This window comes from Arachis ipaensis, chromosome B10 (genome assembly GCF_000816755.2).
Source record: "Arachis ipaensis cultivar K30076 chromosome B10, Araip1.1, whole genome shotgun sequence".
Taxonomy (NCBI): domain Eukaryota; kingdom Viridiplantae; phylum Streptophyta; class Magnoliopsida; order Fabales; family Fabaceae; genus Arachis; species Arachis ipaensis.
In genome coordinates, this window is record NC_029794.2 from 10977345 (window position 1) to 10989545 (window position 12201).

The following is a 12201-nucleotide window of genomic DNA, read 5'->3' on the forward strand; positions in this document are numbered from 1 at the left end:
TCGTACAAGATATTTCTCTAAATTTTTATTTTATTTATTCTCATGCCGACAAATACCCCCATAGCCACCCCAAAAATTTAATCAAGCAAAGTTTCAGGATTCCTTTGATAGTCATATTTTTTTTAGTTTTGGTTTGAAGATTTATTCGATCTAACCAATTTTTCAATCGCTCAATTTTGCAGCGTTATCTGATAATAATTGTATTGGGTACAAACTACAAAGTGCTATAGTAATTATCGGACTAAATTCTTAAAGTAGTCTGACGACGTACACCAAGATTGATTCTGAGATTTTAATTACATCAATTATGTTTTTGAGGTTGGAAAAATTGCACCATATTAGTCATTGACCCGTGCTGACGTGAACTTTTGGTGACACGTGTCATCTCAGAATTTTGCCGCGTATAACAGTATGATGACGTGTTGGTCACTGACACGTCACAATGCTATTTTGCCACGTGTCGAATTATGTCACGTATCACAATGTTATTTGTCCACGTGTTATCTATTATATCATTATTACATATGCATCAAATTTATCTCTTTTTTGTGTCAAATTAATCATTTTAATTTTTGAAATTGAATGTTGTACACTAATTTATTATCAATTTTTTTCTCATTTTTTTTATAAATTTAAAATTTTTAATATTTTTTATATATTAATTTTAATTATTCGATTTATTAATCTAATTTATGAATTAGATAATAAAACAAGTAATTAATATTTGGAACAGATGTCATATTAAAATATCTTATCGTCCTGTCTCGTTGTCATCCCTATACATAGTCAAATAGGACATTAGAATTCAAACATGTCAACAAATAGACACAACTCTAACTACTGTTAGGCAATGATCTTGTCTCCTTTTCCAAGGCTTTATGTAAGTTTCACTTTATTTTGTTTATTTATTTAACAATTGCATGGTAATGAAACAACGTTAGTTTCCACTAGCCACTTCTAGACAAAGCTTTTTTTACTCTAATCATATTCCTTTAAGCTTACTTTTAATATTAAATTAGCAAAGTTAAATTCATAGAAAACGTAATCTAAACACTGATTTAGGTTTGGTTGGCCATGCAACGATGAGAAAGTGGTGTGGTCCACTACAGCACCAAAGTAGTAATTGATACGTGATACTAAATAACTAAAGCCCAACGCAGAACCTGATTCTCTGCACTAACTAGATTCTCTTCTCACTTCTCACTTTACATTATCCTATAATATCTCGAAGATATTAGTTAGCTATACATACCAATTAAAAAATTGTTGTATCTAACCCATATGTTATACTTATCAATAGGGAATCAATTTTTAATAAAATTAGTTAATAATTTTTTATAAAATAAAATTATTTTTTAATTTTCATTTTTTGGAGGGTTTTCGAATTAAAATTTAGAATTTAAAATTTAAAGTAAAAATATAATTTCAAAAAATTTTACTGGTATTAGTTGAAAAAAATTGTATCCCTAATTAAATTCATGTTATATATATGAGATATTATATTAACTCAGTTTTTAGTTATTATTATATAAAATGGAAAAAATTTTGGATACCAACAATGTTTAGTATTTTTTGTCATCATTTAACCAGTATAAATATTAAATTATTTTAAAATATTAATTTTTTTAAATATATAAATTCTAAAAAATATAAATACAAACGGTATTAATTTATATATATATAATTCTAATAAATATAGGTGTAAATTATATGTTTATTATGTGTAAAACTCTTATAAATATGTATGCAAATTATTATTAGTCAAATACGAACAAAAAATAATAATATTTGTTGATTATATAATATTTTTTTTTATTAAAATTAAATTCACATTCTATTTAAATAATAAATAAAATATAAAATGTACATCACATACATATAACATATAAGTCAAGGGTTGATCCCACGTCTCTTTTACATTGTTTTTTCGTTTATGAGAAAAATCAATGGCACACCTCATTTTAAATGAGTTATATATGTTGTAGTTGTGCATCATGTGCGATTAATATAAATGAATACTACGTTATTGTACACTAGTACTTGTCCGCGTAACTTTTGATTATGCTCTCTCTTTTCAATTAATTTTGTATTAATTTAGTCAGAAGTGGTGCATTTATCTGTAAAGCACACTAGAGCAGAGTGGTGATTGGGAGCTAATTAGTTAATCTTATCTGGTGCAGATGTTTTAGGCAGCTTTTGGTGCAGCTGAGTTGAGTTGACATATTGGCTTAGTGAGAATGATATATTGCAAATTGCATGGAGATGGAGGGAGAAGGCTAGTTTGTTTAGATGGAATAAGGATTAGGAGCCACATATCACTTCCTGACTCAATAAATTATTGCATATATAATATATAAAGTGTGATTCGAATTTAATATTTTTTTATATTTTTTTATATTTTTTTATTTTTGTAAATTAATGACTAATTCGTTACGAATTGAAATTTTATTTAAAAATTTGTTATTAGGTAATTGATTGCTATATGAATAAAGCAGAATTTAAACCACTGACACTTACTTAAACATACTAGTAAATTAATTAGTAAACTAAACTAATTTGGTTTCCAATTTGATACCTTTTTTTGGTATAAAATAAAGGTCAAGTCCAAGGGACAAAAAATCACTAGCTATAACATAATTTTATAGTGTGGATTACAAAATTTTCACTCATATCTTTTGTTAGAAGTGGAACAAGCTCTTTAGGAGGGAGATCCATAAAACAAAACTTTTCATTATCCACATCAGACCTTACTAACCAATCAGCACAGCGGTTAGCCTCGCGATAGATGAGTTTGAGTTTCAATTTCCATGGCCTTTTCTTCATCTCTCTTATCTCTCTAACCACGGTATTCCTACTGCAGGTTTGAACTTCTTCTATACACTGGAATGCTATCTTTGAATCAGTTTCAACTATTACGCTGCGCATACCCATGTCCCATGCCATACGGAGGCCATGGAGCGTCCCCCATATTTTAGCTTGATCAACATCACAGTTCTCCAATCTAGTTTTGAAGCCGCCGATCCATTCTCCCAGGTTAGTTCTTAGTAGCCCTCCACAAGATGCTTTAGAATTTGTTAACTTTATAGATCCATCTGTGTTGAGTTTAACCCAACCTTGAGGAGGTGGTTGCCATTTTATTTAGATGTTCTCTGTTTTATAATGTTTTACGAGCTTTAGTTTTCTCCAAGCTTCTATGTTTCTTTGTATTTGAATTTTGATGACATCAAGAGTGTTGTGAGGCCTCTTAGTTGGGGGGAGAGAAGATCTCTATACATCGCCATTTCCATAGCCACCAGCATGTGGTTAAGAAGTAATCTTTCCATTTTTCTTGAGCTGAATTTTCCAACTCATTCTCTAAGTTAAGTTTCATCCACTCTTGCAATTGGCCAGAAAAAAAAAGATAGGGATAAAGCTACGATTTAGAAGCTTTATCCATAGAGAAGAAGCTCCAGAACAATCTCTTAGAGCATGAATAGTTGTTTCTGGTTGACCCTGACAAATTTGGCATAGATCTGATGTTTCCAAAAATCTGGATCTTCTACTAGATGTGAGAATTCTGTTATGCATAGCTTGCCAAATAAATATCTTAATCTTCTCCTATCCCTTCCATTTTCATATAATCTTCTATAGGAGATTTTTATCTATATTAAATTGGGTTATTTGTTTATAAGTTGACGCTACTGTGAAATTTCTGTGAGGTGTGTGATCCCAACAAATACTATCTTCATCATTTTCAGGCTTGGGCACTGGGACTTTATTAATACTTCTGATATCATCCTCATCAAAAAATTATTTTAACATGTCTATATTTCAGTCACCATTTTGCATGACATAAGTGTTGACTTTTGAATGTATTAGATCATCTGGGATATTCTTACTTGTTGCCTGTCTTAGAACATTGATAAAAGAGAATTTATGCCAATTCGAAAAACTAGATAAAGAATTCCGTTGTGAGTATAGTCCAAACCGGCAATGGATCCTCTCAATCAAAGTTCAATCTAAGATATTGTCACAATTCAATACAAAATAACCAGGAGTTTTAAGTTTCGGGTCGTTCTCCTTAGGAACTAATGCCAAAGAGTGCACACAATTTTGGTTGTGGGAAATAAGGAGTGTTTTCAATGATTAGGAAGCAATAAAGAAATAAAGAGATAAAAGAACGGTTCAAAATTGTAATTAATAAACTAATAAAGACATAAAAGAACTATGTATGTAATATAAACAAGTAATGCTATAAAGTGATAGAAAAGTGGTTCAAAATATAAATGAAATCTTGACTTGGGATGAGTTATGAAATCTCTTCCTTGCCATAACCACAACTATAATAATTATCATGAGTTAATATCGCCTAGTTAACCTCAACCATCGAGGAGTAAGTCAAGCAAGCATAATTGACCTTAATCCATAGGTTCTAACCAACTTACCAAACTAGTTGATAAAAGGCTAGCTTTAATGGAAACAAGAATCAACTAACTTCCCAAGAATTATCACTAAATATTAGACATTATGACTCTAGTAATCCATAGACTCATTTTCCCCAAGCCAAGGGGTGGAAATTTACCCCATAGCTAGGGTTGACATTTCATCAAACACCTAGTATGCATATTCACAAAACATGGCAAAATTGGTAAATTAATGAAAGTTATGAATCATAAATGACCAAAATCAATAAAGACAACTCAAGCAAACATATAAAAGCCATCAACATCAAATTAAACAACTAGAACATCAAAATCGCAAGACTATGTAAATTGAACAAAGGAAATTAAAATAGATGAAAATGTAGAACAAGTAGTGTAATTAAAAGAGAAATTAAAGAAATACTTACAATGCAATTGCTATAATCCAAAATCAAACTTGAAGTATAAAATGCTATAAAACCTACTTAAAACCCTAAAAGAGAATTTTCTATACTACACTACTCCTACTCCTACTATGTGTTTCTACTATTCTAAGATGGCTCTTTTTCATATGGCATGAAGTTCCCTTCATATAGCACTTGATTTCAGCCTCAAGGCTTCAGAAATGGGCCAAGGAAGTCCCAAAATCGCGAGTGCACGTGCATTTTTAATGAAGGCATGCACTGGGACCTGTGCGGACGCACAGACGTGTGCATCCGCACACTTCGCTGAATTTCTACTTGTGCGTACGCACGCAGGGCTGTGCGCACGCACACTCCGCGAAGCTCTGGGTTCACTCTGCTTGGGTTCTTGTGCGTACGCACGGGTAGCTGTGCGCACGCACGCATGCTAATTCCTTCTGTGCGTACGCACGCATTCTTGTGCGCTCGCACGCATGGCTAAGCTCTCCTCCTTTGTTTTCTTCATGCTTTCTCCCAATTGCATGCTCCTCTTCCATTCCCACCAAGCCATTCCTACCTTATTCATCTGAAATCACTCACAAATAACATCAAGATATCGAATGGAAGATAAATGGAATAAATTAGTCAAAATAAGCACAAAAGAGCATGTTTTCACATTTATGTCTAAATCAGGGAGATAACACAAAAGTATGCTATTTGAGTGCTAAAGTATGAGTTCATGTGCTAGAATCCATTCAATTTGAGTCAAAATACACTAACAAATATGGACTCATCAAACATCCTTTCCTTTTATCTATTTGTCATTTCAAAACTCTACTTGATCACCTTTGCCCATCAACCAATGTGTGTTTTTCTTTAGGAAAGACCCAAGCTTGACTAGCTCCCTCCATAGGGGGGAATCTGATTTTCTGCCGGTTAAGCCACTCTTCCAACTTTGCTCTACCCCTTTATGGCTCTTGAAATGCTTCTCTTCATAGTGACCTTTCTCTGTTAGAAGCCTCCAAAGGATTTTTACCAAAAATGCATCGTTCATCAGACTAAGATTTTTGAAACCTAACCCACCATAAGGCTTGGGAAGGCAAAGAGTTGTCCAGTTCAAAGAATGCATCTTTCTTTGTTGTTCTGTATCCTCCCATATGAAATTACGTTGTGTTTTCTCAATTTCTTGGCATACTCCTTTTGGCAGTCTTGTAAATTGCATTTCATAGTTGGCAATAGGGGTAATGACAGATTTTGCAAGTGTAATTCTACCCGCCAAAGATAAGCACTGAGCTTTCCAGCCTTTTAGTTTATTTTGAACCCTCTGTAGCACGTTTTTAAATTTTTTCTTTCCTTTTCTGAGATTGTTGAAATTAGCTCTCAGGTACATTCCCAGATTAGGAAGTTCTTTATAATTGCACCAATCCATAATGGCTTTTCTGCTATTCTGAGAGACATTACGGAAAAATGAGACTGAGGTTTTTTGTGCACTGACTTTCAGCCCTGAAACCTTGCAGAATTCATCCATAGCATCACAAACCACCTTGATTTGTTCCTGGTTAGCCTCTGTAAACACTAATAAATCATTCGCGAATAAGAGATGTGAGATATAGGGCCCCTTCTTCTCCACTTTCATGGGTTTCCACTTCCGATCCCTTACCTTTTCCTCTATTAAATGTGAGAGTCTGTCCATAGCAATTACAAACAAATAAGGGGAAATAGGGTCCCCTTGTCTAAGGCCACATGTTGGTTGAAAATCTTCAGTTTTTCCTCCATTCCAAAGAATATTATATGACACCGATGTAACACAATTCATAATAAGGTTAATCATATTATTATGAATTTTGAAGTTTTTTAAACATTCCTCTAAGTATTTCCATCTTAGCCTATCATAGGCCTTTTCAAAATCAAACTTGATAGCCATGAACCCTCTCCTTCCTTTAGTCTTCTTCATAGTATGCACCATTTCTTGGGCAATTAGGATATTATCCTGGATCTTTCTTCCCAGAATGAAATTGGATTGACATGGTGAAATCCTCTTATCCAGACACGGTTTTAGTCTCTCAACTAGGATTTTGGTTATACATTTATAGCTTACGTTGCAGAGTGCAATGGGTCTAAAGTGTGATATGAATTCAGGGGTATTGTTCTTAGGGATCAACGTGATGAGGGTTTGGTTATATTAACTGATAATGCTTGGATCAATCCACACTGCACTCACAAATTCTGCTATAGAGAATTTTATAAGATCCCAATGCTCCTTGTAAAAGAGGGCTGGGTAACTATCATATCTTGGGGCTTTCAAGGAGCCAATGGAAAAAATAGCCTTTCTTATACCAATCATGGTTGGTTTTGCACATGTCTCTACACCTCCAACTCTCCATATCAGGATAACAATTTGGCATAATCATTGTTGCTTGTTATAATTCTTCCTCTTTATAGAGATTCTTATAGAAATCCACTGCCATCTTCATTAGATCATCTTGATTTTCCACCCACAAGCCAGTAGTACCTCTAAGTTGAAGGATTCTGTTTTTTCTCCTTCGAATAATTGTTTTCGCGTGAAAATATCGGGTATTGCGGTTCCCAAATATAATCCAATCATCCCTAGATTTCTGTAACCACATAACCTCCTCTCGATCAAGAATATCATCCAGGTCTTTCTAGAGTTGTTTTTCTAATTCTTTAAGAAAGGAATTTTTACCATAGCTGTCAGCTTTCTGTATCCCCCCCTCCCAATTCTTCTCCTTAATTCTTCCTTCTTTTTCTGTATATTCCCGAAGGTTTCTTTATTCCATCTTCGGAGGCTTTCATTGAGGGTTGTGAGGGATGCATTCAGATTAGAATGGTTATTCCAGTATTTCCTAACGTATTTGTTGTACTCCGAATGTAAGCTTCACATGACTTCATATCTGAATGGTCTTTTCCTTCTAAATTGAGGTAGTGGGTCTGTAGTGACCAAAATTGGGTGGTGGTCTGAATGTGATCTGGATAGCACCTCCACTTTAGCTTCTTGGAACCTAGTCCTCCAGGAAACATTAGACAAGGCTCTGTCTAACCTTTTGAACACTCTGTCTAGCCCCTCCCATTTGAGGCATTTCCATGTAAATTTTGAGCCAATGAAACCTAGATCTATCAACCCACACTTTGTAACCCAATTAAAGAATCGTCGACAAGCATTAACATCAATTCTAGACCTTCCTTTCTTTTCCCATGGACTAGAAATATCGTTAAAATCTCTGACCAGCAGCCACTCCCCTGTATTATTTTGAGACAAAGAATATGTCCTCCCATAAAAGTTTTCTAATATTCTCTTGAGGGCTAGCATAAACAACTGTGAGACTCCAGCTTCTCTTGTTACCCTCCTTAACTTCCATATGAACTTATTGTTTTTTGGACCTAATCACCTTAATATCTAAACCAGGGTCATTCCATAATATCCAGATTCCTCTGCTGTAACCACAAGCTTCTTCAACATAATTATATTGCATTCCCATTCTTCGCATAACTTCTTGGGCTTTTCTACCACTACACCTTGTTTCCATAAGAAAAACTATGTCCGGCTTATTAACTCTAACAATTTCTCTAAAGGTGCGACTAAAACTAGCACTAGCCGCCCCTCTACAATTCCAAGAGAGAATAATCATGATGACAGACTGAGACAAAAGAGGATAGATACCTTATTGACATTCTTCACTATCTGCCCCTTCTTGGGTCTCTATGGCTCTGTTGTCAAAGCTCCCATCATCTAGCATCATGTTGGCATCGTTGCCAATATTCTCTTCAATTCTCTGTTCTGCCAACTCCTTTTCATAAATCTGAGATGCTTCTAGTATGACATCAGATTCAATGGAATGGAGGTTGTGATCAGGTGGTTTTGGGTCAGGTGCTTCCTTCATCTCAGCATCCACAGGGGCTGTGCTTTCGATGAAGGTGTCTACCATGGATGAGTCTGGAGTAGTGGTGCTTGAGGTTCAGTTCTCATGGTTGTGTAAGGTTTGGTTGGTTCTTTGATATGCTTAATAGATCAGGTTTGGGCTTGTGTGGTCATGTTATTTTGGTTGAGGAACTTTTCAACTGTTATTAGTTTCTTTGTTTGTTTGACTCTTTTGGGCTATAATGTTTGTTTTCATGTTTTGTTCAGGGTTAGTAGGGCTGGTATGGTTAATAGGCTGCTGATTAAAAGGTATATATTCTGTAAATTGTTATGATTCTCTATTGCCAACTCATCATCTTGATTTTGCAATATTGCAAATCTTGTACCCTTTCCACTCCCTGTTGCACCATTTTCCTCTCTCGCATCTACTTGCACTACTCCATTACTATTAGTCTCATTTCTACCTCATTTTCTGCCACGTGTAGTCTTTTGGACCACCATCCAAGGTCCAAAGTTTTCATTCTCCTCTAAAACTTTTTTACTCTTATCAATTTTTATAATGACAAAATTATCCTCTGCTGGATTGTCTTGCTTGTCACTTCGTCATTGGCCTTCTTCGTCACCAGCAACGTATGTCTCTGCTATTCTGGTCACTTCTTCCCTCGCAACTTGAGTCTTGTTTCTAGGACAGCTAGCCTTATCATGACCCACCTTCCTGCAATCAAAATAAATGAGATGTAACCCTTCATATTCAACCTTGTATTTGACACCATTAATGGAATACTGACCGATAAGAGGTTCAGCTAGGTTAAGTTTAATACAAAGCCTAGCAAACTTTCCTCTGATCTTATCAGCAATATTAGTATCTACTTTTAAGGTCCTTCCTATCACATTTCCTATCTTACTTAGCATAGTTTCTTCATAGTATTCTATTGCCAAACCTAGCAGTCTCACCCAGGCTGCTATTCGGTCTATCACAGCTTCCTCTGGGTTGAAGTTTGGTGTCCAAAATTGTATTGAGAGGTAGTGGTCTAGGATCTTCTAAGGTCCCTCAGTCAAGGCAAAGTCCAGATCTTCATGCGAAAACTTCACAAGAAAGAAGTCATTCCCCAAATCTATCACCTCTAAACTTCTCATTTTCCCCCCACATTGTTTCAAGTCTCCTTGTAAGAGCCGTAAGTGAGATTCATCTTCCTAGCAATTTCACAATGAGGGTATCCCACCACGGGCTTCTCAATTTTTTCATGGCTGCTTCATTGATGTTAAAGTTGTATATGCCATTTACTTTCTCTACTGTAATTTCAGGTTGCTACATTTCCTGATTGGCGTTACCCCTTTCTTCTTCCATTCGATCATTAACTTGAGTGCGGTTGTTATTCCCCAGCTCTCTTTCAACAGGCCTTCTTCCTTGTTTCACTGTGTCACTGAATGACCCTTTATGAATTGGAATATCTTCTCTTGGAATCTCATTGTCTTGCATCCAGTCCTCCTCTCTCGGAGTCAGGGAAGGATTCATATCTCCTAAAAAAGCTTGCCCTTCTTCATCCATTCTACCTTTCTTTCCAAGTCTCGGAGTCTGGTCTTGCTTCCTTCTCAGAGAAGATTCTGGAGGGTGAGAACGTGAATGTCCTCCTCGAACAAAGTCTCCTCTTATGAGGTTGGCTTCTGATTAAGACAAGAGAAACAGTGGTTGACGATGATAAAGGAAAGTGTACGAAGAGAAACTTCTTAAGAGACACTTAACTGTTACCTCAAAACGACAACTTTTTTTTCCAATTCGATACTTAATTAAGTGGATTCAAGTATTCAACCACTTAGTTGAGTCTAATCTTTTTTTTTATAGATGAATCTTCTTTTTTTGTTTTTCTGGTCTTTGTGGATCTGTTCTATTTTTGATGGTGCTGATCAAGCAAGTACCAAGCCCAATATAAGACCCACCTGATCTATTACAAAGGCCCACTAGAGTTTTTTATTTTATGAGAAAATGACATATCGATTCTGAATTTTAGGTGCGTGAATATTTAAATTTTAAAAAATTTAAAAATACATTTAAGTCATTAACTTTTTCAAAATCTGGACAAATTAATCCCTGAATTTAATTTGTCTTATTTTAAAAATTCTCCCACGTGTGCATTCGTATTGACCAGTACAATAGGAGTTACATTTGATTTTTTCGTTGGGTCTAACAAGGGAATATGAAGAATCGATATGTCCAAATTTTAAGAAAAATCAGGACTTAAATTATTTTCAAATTTTGGAGGACTTAAATGTCCATGAATCAAAAAGTCAAAAATCTATTTATCTTTTTTTTTATTTTATTTTAACAAAAATAAAAAAGATGACATACATAGTAAACGGTAAAAAAGGTCGTCAACAAATTATGAAATTTAATTAAGCTTTATTGTCAAAAGAAATAATAATAAAGTTTTATTTTTATTTTATATATAATAATTCTATCAGAGTTCTAACTTCTAAGTCTCATGTTAAATCATGAGTAATGTTTTGGGAAATATGAAGTATTATTCTTAGTTGCCGACAGGGTTATAAGATTGAAAATTCTTGTACATAGGATAAGACAAGATTTTACAAAACTGAGCATGCAAAAATCGTATAACACAAGAAGAGTGCATTAGCCATGTTGAAGTAGGAAGAGTGTGGCAGTTACAAAGGCAGCCAAATACTAAGAACCATTGATACTATGGAATAAATTAATAGTTCTTGAATAGTAGAATACTAGACATGTTGAAGTCAAGAATATATTTGATTTGATTCGACGAAAAAACAAAGTAAAATAAAATATAAACAATGAATATATTGTCTAGTCTAATTTTGACAAAAATAACACAATTTAATCGATTATATGTGTTAAATTTTAATTATTAAAAAATATCTTTAAAAAAAACGTTTTAGCCGTCTTTATCTGAGTGTCTCGCATTCATAATAAGTGGAAATTTCGCACCCGCTAAACCAATAACAATAAAAGGGAAATTATAATGTACAGATGCTAGATTGTACAGATATAAAGAGATTCCATTGTAATCGTTAGGATAGAGACACGTATAGAAGAAGTTGGAGGCGGCTGACAGAAGTAGTGTCAAACGCTGTTGGAAACTAGAGATGGCTTGCGCGGGAAACGAGCGGCTTTGTGTCTTTGGGTTGGATATTTTCTGTAACAAGAGATAAAATAATTGGGGACAGTGTAGACCCGAAACTCAACTCTCCTGCTAACAATAATTTTCTTTAAATATTTTGAACAACAAAAGAATTGTTTAGCATAGGTGTTGTACCATCTTCTTAGGTAAAATAATTTGACTTATATATGTTTTGTAAATTTATTTAGTGTTATTTTGATTATAAACTTTGAGGTGAATTACATAAGTGTCTTGCTAATATGAGTATTCAGTATTTTAAAATTGAAAACGGTTCAACATAATAAAGAGAAAAAATAACTTTTTTTTACCAATATTATGTTAATTCAGTGAGAGAATTATATAATTGACTAAAATAACTTTTTTTTTATTTT

At 34.2% G+C, this 12201-nt stretch overlaps 1 protein-coding gene across 1 annotated transcript in view; it reads right to left on the reverse strand.

Annotated features, from left to right (window-relative positions):
• Nucleotides 1–12201, reverse strand: part of LOC107624006 (phosphatidylinositol 4-phosphate 5-kinase 7) — a 27229-nt gene that overhangs the window by 4395 nt on the left and 10633 nt on the right. The gene's annotated exons all lie outside the window — the stretch shown is intronic.